The 14,766-nt window shown below is 43.5% G+C and overlaps 1 protein-coding gene and 2 long non-coding RNA genes across 4 annotated transcripts in view; 1 reads left to right on the forward strand and 2 right to left on the reverse strand.

The window, feature by feature from the left end:
• The window catches only part of DMXL2 (Dmx like 2), a 431,281-nt gene that overhangs the window by 310,263 nt on the left and 106,252 nt on the right, over positions 1-14,766 (forward strand). The gene's annotated exons all lie outside the window — the stretch shown is intronic.
• The window catches only part of LOC310693682, a 56,261-nt gene that overhangs the window by 7,845 nt on the left and 33,650 nt on the right, over positions 1-14,766 (reverse strand). The window lies entirely within an intron of this gene.
• Positions 9,355-14,698, reverse strand: LOC310693709. Its single transcript, XR_014519352.1, has 2 exons — positions 14,579-14,698; positions 9,355-9,727 (listed from the first exon to the last, which is right to left on the reverse strand). It is a non-coding gene; the product is annotated as an uncharacterized lncRNA (long non-coding RNA).

Here is a 14,766-nt window from a genome sequence, read left to right on the forward strand (position 1 = left end):
TGTGTTCCCATTTACCAAATCATGTTCGGCAATGCTTCACCTTCTCTCAGAATTTGTTTTAAATTAGACATTTCAGCTATTATGTCTCCAATTTTACCCTTTGTTATCAAATATTTAGATATTTAAACTTGACATAATATTATTCAAATTTCAATCTTTGTTCTTATAGTTCAGTTATTTTCGTATTTCTTTCAACTGGGTTACTAATGCCATGTTGTCTTTATATCCTGCATCATTCTAACATTCATACATTTTACAATACTTTTGCAAATAGTCCTTAAATTTTTTCCAGTCCTCTTCCACTGTCTCTTCTCCCAGGTCTCGGATTCCGCCAGTCATTTCTGCCTAGGCTTTGTGGTTTAGACCATAGCGCCACCCGTGTCCCTAGTACCTCCAGGTAGGGCTGTGAATGTCCACTCTCTGAAACCCTGGAAAGTCACTGCCAGCGAAGCATGGACTTTGTATGTTCCAGTTCTCCCTCTCCCCCTTATTCCTTGTTATCCACAAGACATCAGAGTGATGGCAGGAATGAGAAAGCACTGCCCCAACTCAGATTTGACTCATTCTCTTGGCTGAGAAAACCAAAACTGACAGATCCTTCCATCCCTAATAAAGTGTGCATGGGGACAACCTGCAGGAGTGGAAATTCAATTATTGTCAGAAGAGTGGATACTTTCCACCTGATTTTTAAAATAAAAGGTAAAGGGACCCCTGACCATTAGGTCCAGTCGTGACCAACTCTGGGGTTGCGGCGCTCATCTCGCTTTATTGGCCGAGGGAGTCGGCGTACAGCTTCCGGGTCATGTGGCCAGCATGACTAAGCTGCCTCTGGCGAACCAGAGCAGTGCATGGAAACACCGATTACCTTCCCACCGGAGCGGTACCTATTTATTTACTTGCACTTTGAGGTGATTTCGAACTGCTAGGTGGGTAGGAGCAGGGACCGAGCAACGGGAGCTCACCCCGTCGCGAGGATTTGAACCGCCGACCTTCTGATCGGCAAGCCCTGGGCTCTGTGGGTTAACCCACAGCTCCACCCGCGTCCTGTTTAAAAAAATATTATTTGCAAAAATTCATTCTAAGATCTTTCTCTATGTTTATATATAAATGTAAAATTTTACAGAGACTTTTCCTGTCTGCTGAAGTGTAAAAAAAAGAGGTTAAGTCCAGTCAAAGGTAACTATGGGGTGTGGTGCTCATCTCTCTTTCAGGCCAAGGGAACCGCCGTTTGTCCACAGATAGCTTTCCTGGCCCAGTGGTTTTGTAATAGTTCTAGGGGTTGCTTGTGTGTAAATCAACGCCACTCTTGGCTGGTTGCCTGTATGAACCCTTTCTGTCTGGACAGCCACGCACCTGTGGCTGTCTCAATCGCTGGCAGAATCCGTTAGTGGGCGTTTCTTGAACTTCTTCCAGCAAAGAAGCTCTTTGACGCTTAGTCTCCTCCTAGCCTCCCTGCGCGGAAGCCTTCTGCGCAGGAAGGGTGTGGGCATCGGAGGACCCGGGCTATCCCCACTGGTTCCCGGCGAAGAGTCTCGGAGCCACCTCGCCGATTCCCCCATCTGCCCCCCTTCTCCACTGGTGTTACGCTGATTTCCTTCCCCAGAAGATGTGCTGCTTCTCTTCCTCCTGGCATGCTCTCCGGAATCCCTCTGGAGCCCTCCCTCTCCCTCTGGCTCCGATGGCAGTTCCCTGACAGGTTTAGACCTCAGCGCCACCCGCATCCCCCCAGTTGGCTATGTGGTCATGCTGGGTAAGCAGTAATGCTTCTGAATACAGCACCAGTTGTTGGAAACTGCAGGAGGTTAGAGTTCTCTTGTGCTGGGATCCCACAGGCATCTCTGTGCTCCACAACTGGATGAGCTTGCTGTTTCTGCTCTTACTTAGCAACAATAAATCCTGTTGTCTTCTCCGTAAAACATCCTTGGGTTTCCTTCCACATGACCAATTGTACAGACAATTATAAGATGTCCCCAAACAATAAAGTGGGCTGTTCTGATCTCTTCTTCAGTGGTATAAAATTTACTACAACTCTTAATAAGATTGTATTGCAATGATATGGATTTGGAAACTCATTGAGCATCTGTTTCCATAGTTACTTTAAAGTTGTTTAGAAAAAACCAGAAAGAAAAAGTGATGATTTTCCCCAAACACACACTGCTTTTAAGGAACAGGGTTGTTTTTCAGGTGGAGGGTGGGAGGACTTAGCTCAAAGTTTTTAGCAGAAAAAATCCTGGGGTAAAATCTCTTATTTGGTAAAGCAAGCATTTGAACAGCTGTGTGTCAGTTGCAGTTACGTGTAAGGCATATGGCTTAAATAGGGGAATTACTGCTGAAACTTTAAGCTTTGAAGTTATGTCGTCTGAAACTGACAGCAGGGAAGTGTCTTTCCTTCTCTTTCACTTCCTGGAGGACAGTCTGAGCTATAAATACACCTTTGCGGCAGCTTTCTTTATCTCCTTAAGGACAGAAAACGCCTGCCTTTCGAGGCTGTAGACCGCAAATCCTCACAGCAAAATAACTGTGCTTACTTAATATTTTAAGTTCACCAATAGCAAAACCTCCCACAAAACGAGAACTGATGTTTCCCTGCCTATGATTTCGTTTTTACTCTGCCCTTTTGACACAAATTCCTGGGGCGGTTTGCAAAATGAAAATCAGATTTTTAGAAGGGATTTGGAATCTTCAGGTGTTACCAGACTACAACTATCATCACTGACCATTGTCCATGCCGGTTGAGGCTGATGGGAATTGGAGTCTACCTGGAGGCTTTCCATCCCTGAATTAAAGCCACATCCTAAATACAGTCGTACCTTGGAAGTCGAACGGAATCCATTCCGGAAGACCGTTCAACTTCCAAAATGTTCGGAAACTAAAGCGCAACTTCTGATTAGCTGCAGGAAGTTCCTGCAGCCAATTGGAAGCCGTGTAAGCCGTGTTGGACATTCAGCTTCCAAAAGAACGTTCAGAAACCGGAACAATCACTTCCAGGTTTCGGTCGTTTGGGACCTGATTTGTTCGAGAGCCAAGGCATTTGAGATCCAAGGTACAGCATTACAAAGGCTGCAATAGTAAGGATGTTGGATAGAAACTAAGGGGTTTCCAGCTGTAATGTTTTAGGAGATACGAAAAAAAAAGGTTTACAAATGGGTAAAAGCTTAATGGTAAGGATTTGCTGAACTAACAAATTGAAGTGGAATACAAAGAAGGGAGGTATGAGGAGGTCTGGGGAAATAAGCGTAAGGAAGATATGTTACGGAAAATTATTTGTTTTTTAACTGTTTTTATGTTGTATTTTGTATTTTGTTTTTTTTTTAATTTTTCATTTTCATTGTTATATTTTAAAAACTTTAATAAATATCTTTTGGGGAAAAAACCAAAGGCTGCAATAGTAATCACACTAAGAGGAGTAGATCACATGGAAGTGAATTGTGTTTGTTTCTGTGGAGGCATGTATACAACTACGCCGTAAAGACCCTGGGCCTGTATAAAAATCTGGCTGCGATCAGGGTCATGAGAGGACCAGGTGACAGGGATAGAGAGAAATTTGCTTCAGTTCAGATTTAAAGGTGAATTACCTTACTTAATTCACCCTTCCAAAGCCATACGCAAACCGAAACAATGCAAAATTAAAAAAAAATTGCAACACAGTTCTCCAGCCGAGTTAACTAGCCCTCCAAGTGCCCCTATTTTCCAGGGACAGTCCCGGATTTACAGCCTTCCCATTTTCTTAATCTGATCCTCGAATGTCCTACTTTTCCTTAGGATGTCCCTATTTTTGCCAGAGAAATGTTGGAGGGTATGGAGTTGTGTGACCCCTGAGACAAGGAGAGAAGTAACTATACAACCTTTAGCAATCATCTGAAGGCAGCCCTGTATAGGGAAGTTTTTAAAAAATGTTTAATATTTTATTGTGTTTTTATATATGTTAGAAGCCACCCAGTGACTGATGCAACCCAGTCAGACAGGTGGGGTATAAATAAAACCAATACTACCACCACCACCACAATTTATTATTATTGAATAGGACATCCCTATTTTCATTAGAGAAATGTTGGAGGGTGTTATGTACTGAAGTTCTCACCCTGGGCCAGCAGGGGGATACTGTAGATAGTTCAGGTCCACATATGCAAATAAGGGATCGAAAGTGATGTTCAGTGATTGGATAGTTACAGAAAATGGTTACTGTTGCGTTCTAGTGGAGCTCTATATAAGCTGGCTGGCTGAACCCTTCAGTTCAGTTCTGTTCTGGCCTGTGAATAAACAAGAGCTGTTTGAAGAATTGCTGTGTCGTCTGATATGTTCACCCACAACTTAACAGAGGGTATGTGAGTGATGTGTACAAAGTGCATGAACTTGAGCAGAACGTCTATAAAATGCATACCTTAGACAAAACACACACACATTAAAACGATGCATTACATTGTGGGAAAACTGCTTTGCATTGCAAAAACGTATTAGACAAAATTGCATACAGATGCAAGCATATTAAGAGAAATTTGTGGTAGGGCTGACCTTGTGAGTTGCTTTGTGGCCTCATATGTTTGTTTAATTTGATCCAGTTTGCATTTAAAGACAAGCCTATCTAATTTGCACTTCTTGAAATAATACATAAGCCTGAAACATAGCCATCCGTGGAAAGTTGCATTCATCAAAATCTTGCAATGCAATCCAGCAGAGGGTACAAGAATGCATGCACTAAGTTAGGGTAAAGTATGCATAGAAATGCATATGTTGTGAAAATGATGTGCAGAAATGCATTATGTCAGACGAAGCAGAAATATTACAGGAAATGCCCTTTGCAAAAATGTGTAAATTCAGCAAAACCACATACAAAATGTCCATTTTATAGAACATTCACACTAAAATCCTGGTGCATTTTCATGAGAACTCTAGAAACAAACAAACCTCAAGCTCAGGTGGAAATGTGGAGAACTGAATTTCAGACTGGAAAAAATGAGAAACTAAGAGAAACAGAAATCGACAGATTTGCCCATACCAAGCAGGTACCCCCAGTTTTTGCATCGGTTACCAAGGTCAGCTCAAAGTGGTGGACCAAAAGAACAGGTATCCCAGGGAGTCTTTCATCTCAAAGACTTTGCCAAGAGTGGAAGTTGCAGCAATTATCTTATGACTGCCACAGAAACGAGAATTCCTGGCAAGCTTGAGCATCATTTAGTAACAGGAGACTGGGCTCCGCCCCAACATCCTTACTGTGCCCACGCGGGCAGGAGACGGTGACTAAATCTATTGGATGCCCTTGCTAATGGAAAGCTTGTGAGCCAAAAGGTGGAAGAGGAAGAAAACAACCACCACAATTCATTACTAAGAGCATTTTTTGCTAACTAAGTAGAAAACAATGTTTAGGTGAGAGGTTTGCAAATCATTTTGCTCTGCTTGGAACATATTGATTGGTTCCAACTTCTAGGGCCAGGCTGGGAAGACCTCAGACTCAATGGATTAATTTGGTCCTCTGTCTGGTCCTTGGGATCCCACCCCCGTCTCACCAACCCTGGTTTGCCCGCTCCTTGGGTGGTTTTGCCTTGCTAGCATGTGTCTTTGAACTCCAGTGATGCTCCTTGCTTGCCTGGATGGATAATAGAAAGGGAGGGGTGACTGCATATAGAAACAAGCCTTCCATAGAAAGGCAAAATCAACATTAGTTGTTCTGCCCACTTTTGCAGAAGGGATAAAGTTCCCTACATCTGCTCTACTGGAAGGACAGATCGTGAAGCTGAGGCTCCAATACTTTGGCCACCTCATGAGAAGAGAAGACTCCCTGGAAAAGACCCTGATATTGGGAAAGATGGAGGGCACAAGGAGAAGGGGACGACAGAGGACGAGATGGTTGGGCAGTGTTCTCGAAGCTACCAGCATGAGTTTGACCAAACTGTGGGAGGCAGTGGAAGACAGGAGTGCCTGGCGTGCTCTGGTCCACAGGGTCACAAAGAATCAGACACCACTAAACGACTAAACAACAACAACACATCTGCTCCAGGGCATTATCTAAGGCTGTGGTGACCCCCCTCCCCTCTATAGTCCACTTTCAGTATCCATCCCATGAGAGGTGGTGGGCTCTACTTCTTTGGAGGCTTTTAAGCAGAGGTTGGACAGCCGTATGTCATCCAAGATCTAGCTGAGATTCCTCCATTGCAGACGGTTGGACTAGACAACCCCCGGGGTGTCTTCCAACTCTTAAGATTCTATGTTCCAAGAACGGCACCATGAATCACCACCAGAAATCACACACAGACTCGTATCTAAAGGCTATGAGCTATTTCCATTCAAAAGTATTGTCTTTCTGAGCTAGCAACAGATGAATGGAAGTGATGGGTCCCTGGTGATTCACAAATGTGAGTCATTGCTTTACCACTACACACATTCTGCGACAAACCTGTGCGCTGAACTGCCCTTTATTTGCTACCATAGAATTTTGCTTTTTGGAAAGATCTGTTCCAGGTACTAGCTCCTCAGCTCTTTGTCCCTCCCCCTCTCTTTGATGGCTTTAAAAGATTAGACAAAAACTGACTGAGGATAAGGCTCTCAATGGCCACTAGCCATCATGGCTGGCTATCTGTTGCCTGCACTGTTGGCAGTAAAATGTCTGAATACCAGTTGCTGGAACTTGCCAGAAAGGGAGAACAATGTTATGCTTGGGTCCTTCTTACAGGCTTACCACAGGCATCTGGTTGGCCACTGAGAGAGGGAACAGGATGCTGGACTAAAAGGGACATTGTCCTGATGCAACAGGCTCTTCTTGTGTTCTTTGATCTTCAAATGAGTTCTCTACTCATTAGCTTCAAGGCTTGGACCAGTAGAGCACATTATCTGTGGAGCTATAGAGCCATATGCTTTGTGTGGGATGCTCACCAGCCCACTCTATTGGCTACAGGCAGGATAAGGTAAAGGTAAAGGGACCCCTGACCATTAGATCTAGTCGTGACCGACTCTGGGGTTGCGGCGCTCATCTCACTGTCACATAGAGGAGGGAGAAAGGTTGTTTTCTGCTGCTCAAGAGAAGCGGACACAGAGCAATGGATCCAAACTACAAGAAAGAAGATTCCACCTAAACATTAGGAAGAACTTCCTGGCAGTAAGAGCTGTTCGACAGTGGAATTTGCTGCCAAGGAGTGTGGTGGAGTCTCCTACTTTGGAGGTCTTTAAGCAGAGGCTTGACAACCATATGTCAGGAGTGCTCTGATGGTGTTTCCTGCTTGGCAGGGGGTTGGATTCGATGGCCCTTGTGGTCTCTTCCAACTCTATGATTTTATGATTCACTTTATTGGCCGAGGGAGCCGGTGTACCGCTTCCGGGTCATGTGGCCAGCATGACTAAGCCGCTTCTGGCGAACCAGAGCAGTGCACGGAAACGCTGTTTACCTTCCCACCGGAGCAGTACCTATTTATCTGCTTGCACTTTGACGTGCTTTTGAACTGCTAGGTTGGCAAGAGCAGGGACTGAGCAACGGGGGCTCACCCCGTCACAGGGATTCGAACCACCGACCTTCTGATCGGCAAGTCCTAGGCTCTGTGGTTTAACCCACAGCGCCACCTGCATCCCCTAACCCAGGCAGGATAGCCAACTTTAAAAAAAGAAAAGGGAAAAAATAATTTAAGTGCTTTAATATTGGTCTGATTTAATTTAGCGCATTTCAGTGGGCAGCATGAGTTGCTGTTTTTTCTCCTGTGTCTTGTTGGATGATGTCTTTATTTTATTGCTTTCTTTTCAATCACCTTGGGCATTTCTTTACTCCATGATATTATTAATATTGCACAACCTTCACCAGCAGGTTGCAGGGTTACAACAATTTCCACTTCATAATTGAAAACACTTAAAAGAGATTGTGGCCACAGAAATCAGATAGGCCCTGAAAACATATGTCTCGGAGGTCAAAGGCTGGAGTTCTGTTTTCAGAATTCCCTGAGAGCTTTTTAATGAAGAAGCAAAACACACCTTTGTAGAGAAGGAATTCCACAACTTAGCAGCTGCCACAGAGAATGCCCTCTCCCAGGTCTGTAGTGAAGGTTAACCACATTCTGTATTTAATACTGTACAGTATTTAAACATACTGTAAATGTATGTAAATGTATATCTGTCCACATGTGTCACTATATTTACAGGAGCAGCATTATGGTGCTTTGTTTTCTGAGCTGGCTGTAATCATTCCTAACTTTTGCTGACAAAGGCTTATCAATCAAATCAATCAATCAATCAATCAATCAATAATTACTTATACCCCGCCCATCTGGCTGGGTCTCCACAGCCACTCTGGGCGGCTTCCAACAGGATATTAAAAACACAATGAAACATTAAACTTTAAAAACTTCCCTAAACAGGGCTGCCTTCAGATGTCTTCTAAAAATCAGATAGTTGTTCGTTTCCCTTGTCATCTAGTGGGAGGGCGTTCCACAGGGTGGGCGCCGCTACCAAGAAGGCCCTCTGCCCATAGCTGTCAACATTTTCCTTTTTTTAAAGGGAAATTCCCTTATTTCGAATAGGATTCCTTGCAAGAAAAGGGAAAAGTTGACAGCTATGCCTCTGCCTGGTTGCCTGTAACCTCACTTCTCACAGGGAGGGAACTGCCAGAAGGCCCTCAGCGCTGGACCGCCTTCCTTTCATTTCTTTCCTTTCATCTACTTTATTTATTAAAGGTTCATAATCCCACCACTCATGATGTCTGATTTTACGGCAGGCAGCATATGACGAAATTCCCATAGACTTCAGAGAAAGAAACTCATTAACAAAGTATTAGGAAAATTAACATTACTGTTCCCAAAAAATCCCTTTCCTGATGACACGCTGGAAATATATTCCTAGACTACAGGAACTTTAGCTGCTTATTTTTTTAAAAAAAAGTTTTTGAGAACTCAAATCAAAAACCAAAAACTTTACTTTGAAGCTATGATAAATTGCATATACAGTACTGGATTGCAAAGTTATTTCTCACCTAGGCAATTCTCCCCTTGACACTGACTTGACCATGTACCGTATTTTTCGCTCTATAACACGCACCCGACCATAACACGCACATAGTTTTTAGAGGAGGAAAATCCGTAGGCATGCCACCTGTAGGCATTCCCTCCATAACACGCACAGACATTTCTCCTTACTTTTTAGGAGGAAAAAAGTGAGTGTTATGGTGCAAAAAATACGGTAATTTTAAACTTGATTCATCGTTCTCAAAGTCTGGAGGTCACTAGTCTTCACCTTTAAAAGCTGACATTTTAAAGTCCTTTGTAAACAAACCCAACCTTTGTTTTATCCTTAAGCCAGCTACTGCCATCCAGAAACCAATTCCATAAATGTTTATTATCCTTGGGACTTGATTGTTCCAGAGCTTGAAAGAAAGAAAACATACAGGCTTCAAATTGCTTTTAATTTAATCACAAAAGCAAAAGTGTTCAAGTAGTCTACAAATCTAATGTGCCCTCTGGGAGCCAGCAACACACCACACCATCAACATTTACTTGTATGTCACCATTCCTTAGTTAAACCACACTCAAGGCAACTTACAACAACAAAGGATTGACAAAATTACAAAAATATAGCAACATTTACGTAGCTGTAAACAATAAATGGAAATAAGTTTGTATTTGTTTGGTTTGATTTTGTGACCTTTGTCAACATCCAAGAACATGATCGATCTCCGCCGTTTGTGTCTAAAAGGATCTGTTTAAAGTCTCTTGAGTTGTTATTTTTCTTTCCTTATGTGTCATCTCTTTTCTTGAATCTGTAATATTAAATGGAGATTTTTATGTTGTTGTTGTTGTTATATGGCACCATGCCTGATGATTACTATATAAGTTTTCATCCGTTCCCAACATTTGTTATGTTATGTACTGAGTTGAATAGGATCCAAACTGCAGCAGTCTGTTTGGTCCTAGAACAATAGGATCCAAAATGCAGCAGTCTGATTGGTCCTAGAACAATAGGATTCAGAATGCAACAGTCTGATTGGTCCTAGAACAATGCAGCAGTATGATTGGTTGGCAGGAACCACCCAATCCTGCTCCAGATAGAAGTGAATCCACAACCTGATTGGCTTACAGTAGAATTCCGGAATTAGCCAATCATGTGCAGCCCATTGTGTAAATAATGTATATAAAGCAGATACTGTGAGGGGACTTTCATTCATTCCTCCTCACCACTATGAGCTGAATAAAGAGCATGAAATCACTTTGCGACTCTGAGTATATTTCATGTTATTTGTTTGCACTTGTCCATCCATTCCCCCAACAGTATACGCTTTTTTTTTTTTGAAAAGTTGATTACGGCTATTACATAACTGACTTGGCTGTTAAAAGAGTTACCCAACTCAACTGAACACCCTCCCATATATATATATATATATATATATATATATATATATATATGCAGGTTTTGGTGTCCTCGGGTGTCTTCCCGTGTAAAAGTTGGGGTGTCTAGGCGACGTTTCGACGAGGTCTCACTCGTCATCTTCAGGCTGGTGCTTTCGGCTTCTTGTTACTGGAACAGAGCGGGATCTCAGTGTTTGAGTTCCTATAAATACTGTAGAGGGGTGTGGTGTATTGCCTCAAAAGTTCTGGGCAGAGGGGAAGTTCCCAGGCTAGTGTTCTTTTCTTCTTTTGTTCCTTAATTACTTGAGGGATATCTTGAGTGATTACTTGAGTGATATTCTGAGTACCACTTAGGTGGGTCATTAGGTGTGGATTAGTTGCTAAAGCCTTCGTGTCTTGACCTCTTGAATTTGTGAAGAGTTTTTCTGGGAAGATGGCTGTACTGCACTTAGTTGTGCTTTGGCTTGGCTTCGTGTATAGGGGCGAGCTGTGGTTTTGTGCCCTGTGCCAGCCAGATCTGTGTAGGGATTGCAGGGGGGTGCAGCATCCGGAGGTGCCACTATGGTTTGGTTACTGGATGGTGTCTGTAATTTATCTGTGGAGAGGGTCTGGGTTTGGGTCTGGTGTGGTTGATTGGTGGTGGCGTTCTGTGTGCCTCTGGGTCTGGTGTCGGTTTTTGTGGGGAGGGCTAATTTCCAGATGTCTGGCAGGCGGGACGTGTCGTCACGCTTGTTCATGTTGTGAGGGTGTTTCTCTATCTCGATGGCTTCCATGATTATTCTCTTGTGGTGATGTTCCATGTTAAAGAGCAATTTGGAATCTGCAAAATTAATTTCGTGTCCTGTTTCTTTCATGTGTTGGAAAAGAGAGGAAGATTTTTCTTCTTTTTTGACGGCATTCTTGTGTTCTGCGATACGTGCATTTATTCGTCTGTTTGTTTGTCCAATGTACGTGGCTGGGCAGACTTTGCAGGGTATTTCATAGACCCCTTGGTTTTCCAACTGGATTTTATCTTTGGGGTTTCTGAGGATATTGGCTATTTTTTGGTTGGTGCAAAAGGCTGTTTTGATATTGTGTTTATGGAGGATTTTGCTAATTTTATCTGTAGTGCCCTTGATATAAGGAAGGAGGGCCATGCCATTGTTTTCTTCTGTGTCTTGGTTTTTGGGGGGTGTTTCTTTTTGGATTAGCTTCGTAACCCTGTTTTGCTGGTATCCATTGGCGATTAACACATTTGAGAGATTCTGTAACTCAGTTGTCAAGTGGTCTTTGTCAGTCAGGCGTTTGGTTCTGGAGATGAGGGTCTTGGCTACGGAGTTTATTTGTGCAGGGTGGTGGTGTGATTGAGCATGTAAGTAGCGGTTGGTGTGTGTTTTTTTCCGGTAGATAGTGTGTCCTAGGGAGCCATCAGGTTTTTTGTAGATTAGGACGTCAAGGAAGGGAAGCTGGTTGTTGGCTTCTATTTCCATAGTGAATTGTATTTTGGGGTGTAGGCTGTTGAGATGTGTGAGGAAGCTATCTAGTTTTTCTTTCCCGTGTGGCCAAATTACAAAGGTGTCGTCAACATATCTGAGCCAAAGTTTGGGTTTGTGTTCTGACTTGTCTAAAGCATTGGTTTCAAAGTGTTCCATGTACAGATTTGCGAAGACACCAAGACACAGAAGAAAACAATGGCATGGCCCTCCTTCCTTATATCAAGGGCACTACAGATAAAATTAGCAAAATCCTCCATAAACACAATATCAAAACAGCCTTTTGCACCAACCAAAAAAATAGCCAATATCCTCAGAAACCCCAAAGATAAAATCCAGTTGGAAAACCAAGGGGTCTATGAAATACCCTGCAAAGTCTGCCCAGCCACGTACATTGGACAAACAAACAGACGAATAAATGCACGTATCGCAGAACACAAGAATGCCGTCAAAAAAAGAAGAAAAATCTTCCTCTCTTTTCCAACACATGAAAGAAACAGGACACGAAATTAATTTTGCAGATTCCAAATTGCTCTTTAACATGGAACATCACCACAAGAGAATAATCATGGAAGCCATCGAGATAGAGAAACACCCTCACAACATGAACAAGCGTGACGACACGTCCCGCCTGCCAGACATCTGGAAATTAGCCCTCCCCACAAAAACCGACACCAGATCCAGAGGCACACAGAACGCCACCACCAATCAACCACACCAGACCCAAACCCAGACCCTCTCCACAGATAAATTACAGACACCATCCAGTAACCAAACCATAGTGGCACCTCCGGATGCTGCACCCCCCTGCAATCCCTACACAGATCTGGCTGGCACAGGGCACAAAACCACAGCTCGCCCCTATACACGAAGCCAAGCCAAAGCACAACTAAGTGCAGTACAGCCATCTTCCCAGAAAAACTCTTCACAAATTCAAGAGGTCAAGACACGAAGGCTTTAGCAACTAATCCACACCTAATGACCCACCTAAGTGGTACTCAGAATATCACTCAAGTAATCACTCAAGATATCCCTCAAGTAATTAAGGAACAAAAGAAGAAAAGAACACTAGCCTGGGAACTTCCCCTCTGCCCAGAACTTTTGAGGCAATACACCACACCCCTCTACAGTATTTATAGGAACTCAAACACTGAGATCCCGCTCTGTTCCAGTAACAAGAAGCCGAAAGCACCAGCCTGAAGATGACGAGTGAGACCTCGTCGAAACGTCGCCTAGACACCCCAACTTTTACACGGGAAGACACCCGAGGACACCAAAACCTGCATTCCTGTACCCGTGAAAATCTACGAAAACATATATATATATATATATATATATATATATATATATATATATATATATGAAAGAATAACAGCTGCAATACACAACACAAAGCCAGCCACTTGTCGCATTGCTCTTGCCACTATTTCCTACCAAAGCCAAACCACAGACAAGCTTTTCACCCATTCCTCCAAGCAAGAAAGAAAATGTGTGAGCAAATTTAATGACAGCTGCATGAATTATGATAGCTAGGAAGTGGAAGGGGCAAGCAGAATATAAAATGGAAGAATGCTATAAAGAGGTGTGGCATATAGCTATTAATGATAAATTAACGTGTCCCATACAGGTAATACACAGGAGAAATGATTTTGAGGAGATACAGAAGGTGTTTGTAGAATTTGTACTTTTAAAATGGAAAGGGATCAAACCATCGCAATAGGTGTTGAAACTTTGGGAGGTTGGACGGTTACAATGGAATGGTCTTGGTGGTGGGGTGCACATTCTTATTCTTATTTATTCTTATTTCTTTGTCAAAATAAAATAATCATCATCAGTGCTTTTTTTCTTTAAAAATGTTTAGGGGAACTCTCATTTTGACTCAAGAAAATCACCATTGTATAGTTCAAATCTGGAAAAATAAATACAGTAAATAGACAAAAGTACAAAGATTCACAAAATGTTTAGGATTCTAGATTCAGGTGGGTAGCCGTGTTGGTCTGCCACAGTCGAAATATATATAGAAAATTAAAAAAAATTGTCCAGTAGCACCCAACTAAGTTTGTTCTTGGTATAAGCTTTTGTGTGCATGCACACGAACGCTTATACAGTCATACCTCAGGTTACAGCCGCTTCAGGTTATGTTTTTTTGGGTTGCGGACCGCCGAAATCTGTAAGTACCGGAACAGGTTACTTCTGGGTTTTGGCGGTCACGCATGCGCAGAAGCGCTGAATCGCAACCCGCGCATGCACAGACGCAGGTTGTGAATGCTGCGGGTTGCGAACGTGCATCCCACACCGATCACGTTCACAACCCGAGCGTCCACTGTACCAAGAACAAACTTCGTTGGTCTCTAAGGTCCTACTGGACTTAAAAATATTTTTTTATATATTAAAATGTTTAGGGGTATGCGTCCCCCCCAAGAAAAAAACCACTGATAATAATAATAATAATAATAATAATAATAATAATAATAATAAAAAATACATTTTTAAAAAAGAAAATGTGGTGTGCGTGTGTCTCCTTATCAACTCCCAGCATCCTCAACGAACTACAACTCCCAGAACCCTTTGAGAAGAAGAGCCGCGGCTGTTTTAAAGCGGCACCGTCGCGCTTTAAACGCCGAGTGTGTGACCGCGCCCTCAGGGAACAAACTCCTGCTTGCCGAAGAGGCGGCCATCCCCGCTGTTGTTGCTGCGCTAAATCTCACCCTCCCGGCTCCCCTTTCCCCTTCTCCACAGCGTGTCTCCCTACCTGGCGGGTCCCCCCTCCCCCCTCCCCCCCGCCAGACTCACCTGTCCGGAGCCCCTCCCTCAGACGGAGGTGGTCCCTCAGCCGGCATCTTTCCCCCTCCCGCGCATGCGCACGCCGCTTCCGTCCCATCACTCTCTTTGACCTGCCCGCCTACCGCCGCCGCCGCGGCTGCCGCTGAGCGCGCGCCCGCCCGCCGCCCGCGCGCGCCCTTGTTGCGAGAGCGAAGCTT

Source organism: Podarcis liolepis (assembly GCF_965112155.1).
Source record: "Podarcis liolepis genome assembly, chromosome: 14".
Classification (NCBI taxonomy): Eukaryota; Metazoa; Chordata; class Lepidosauria; order Squamata; family Lacertidae; genus Podarcis; species Podarcis liolepis.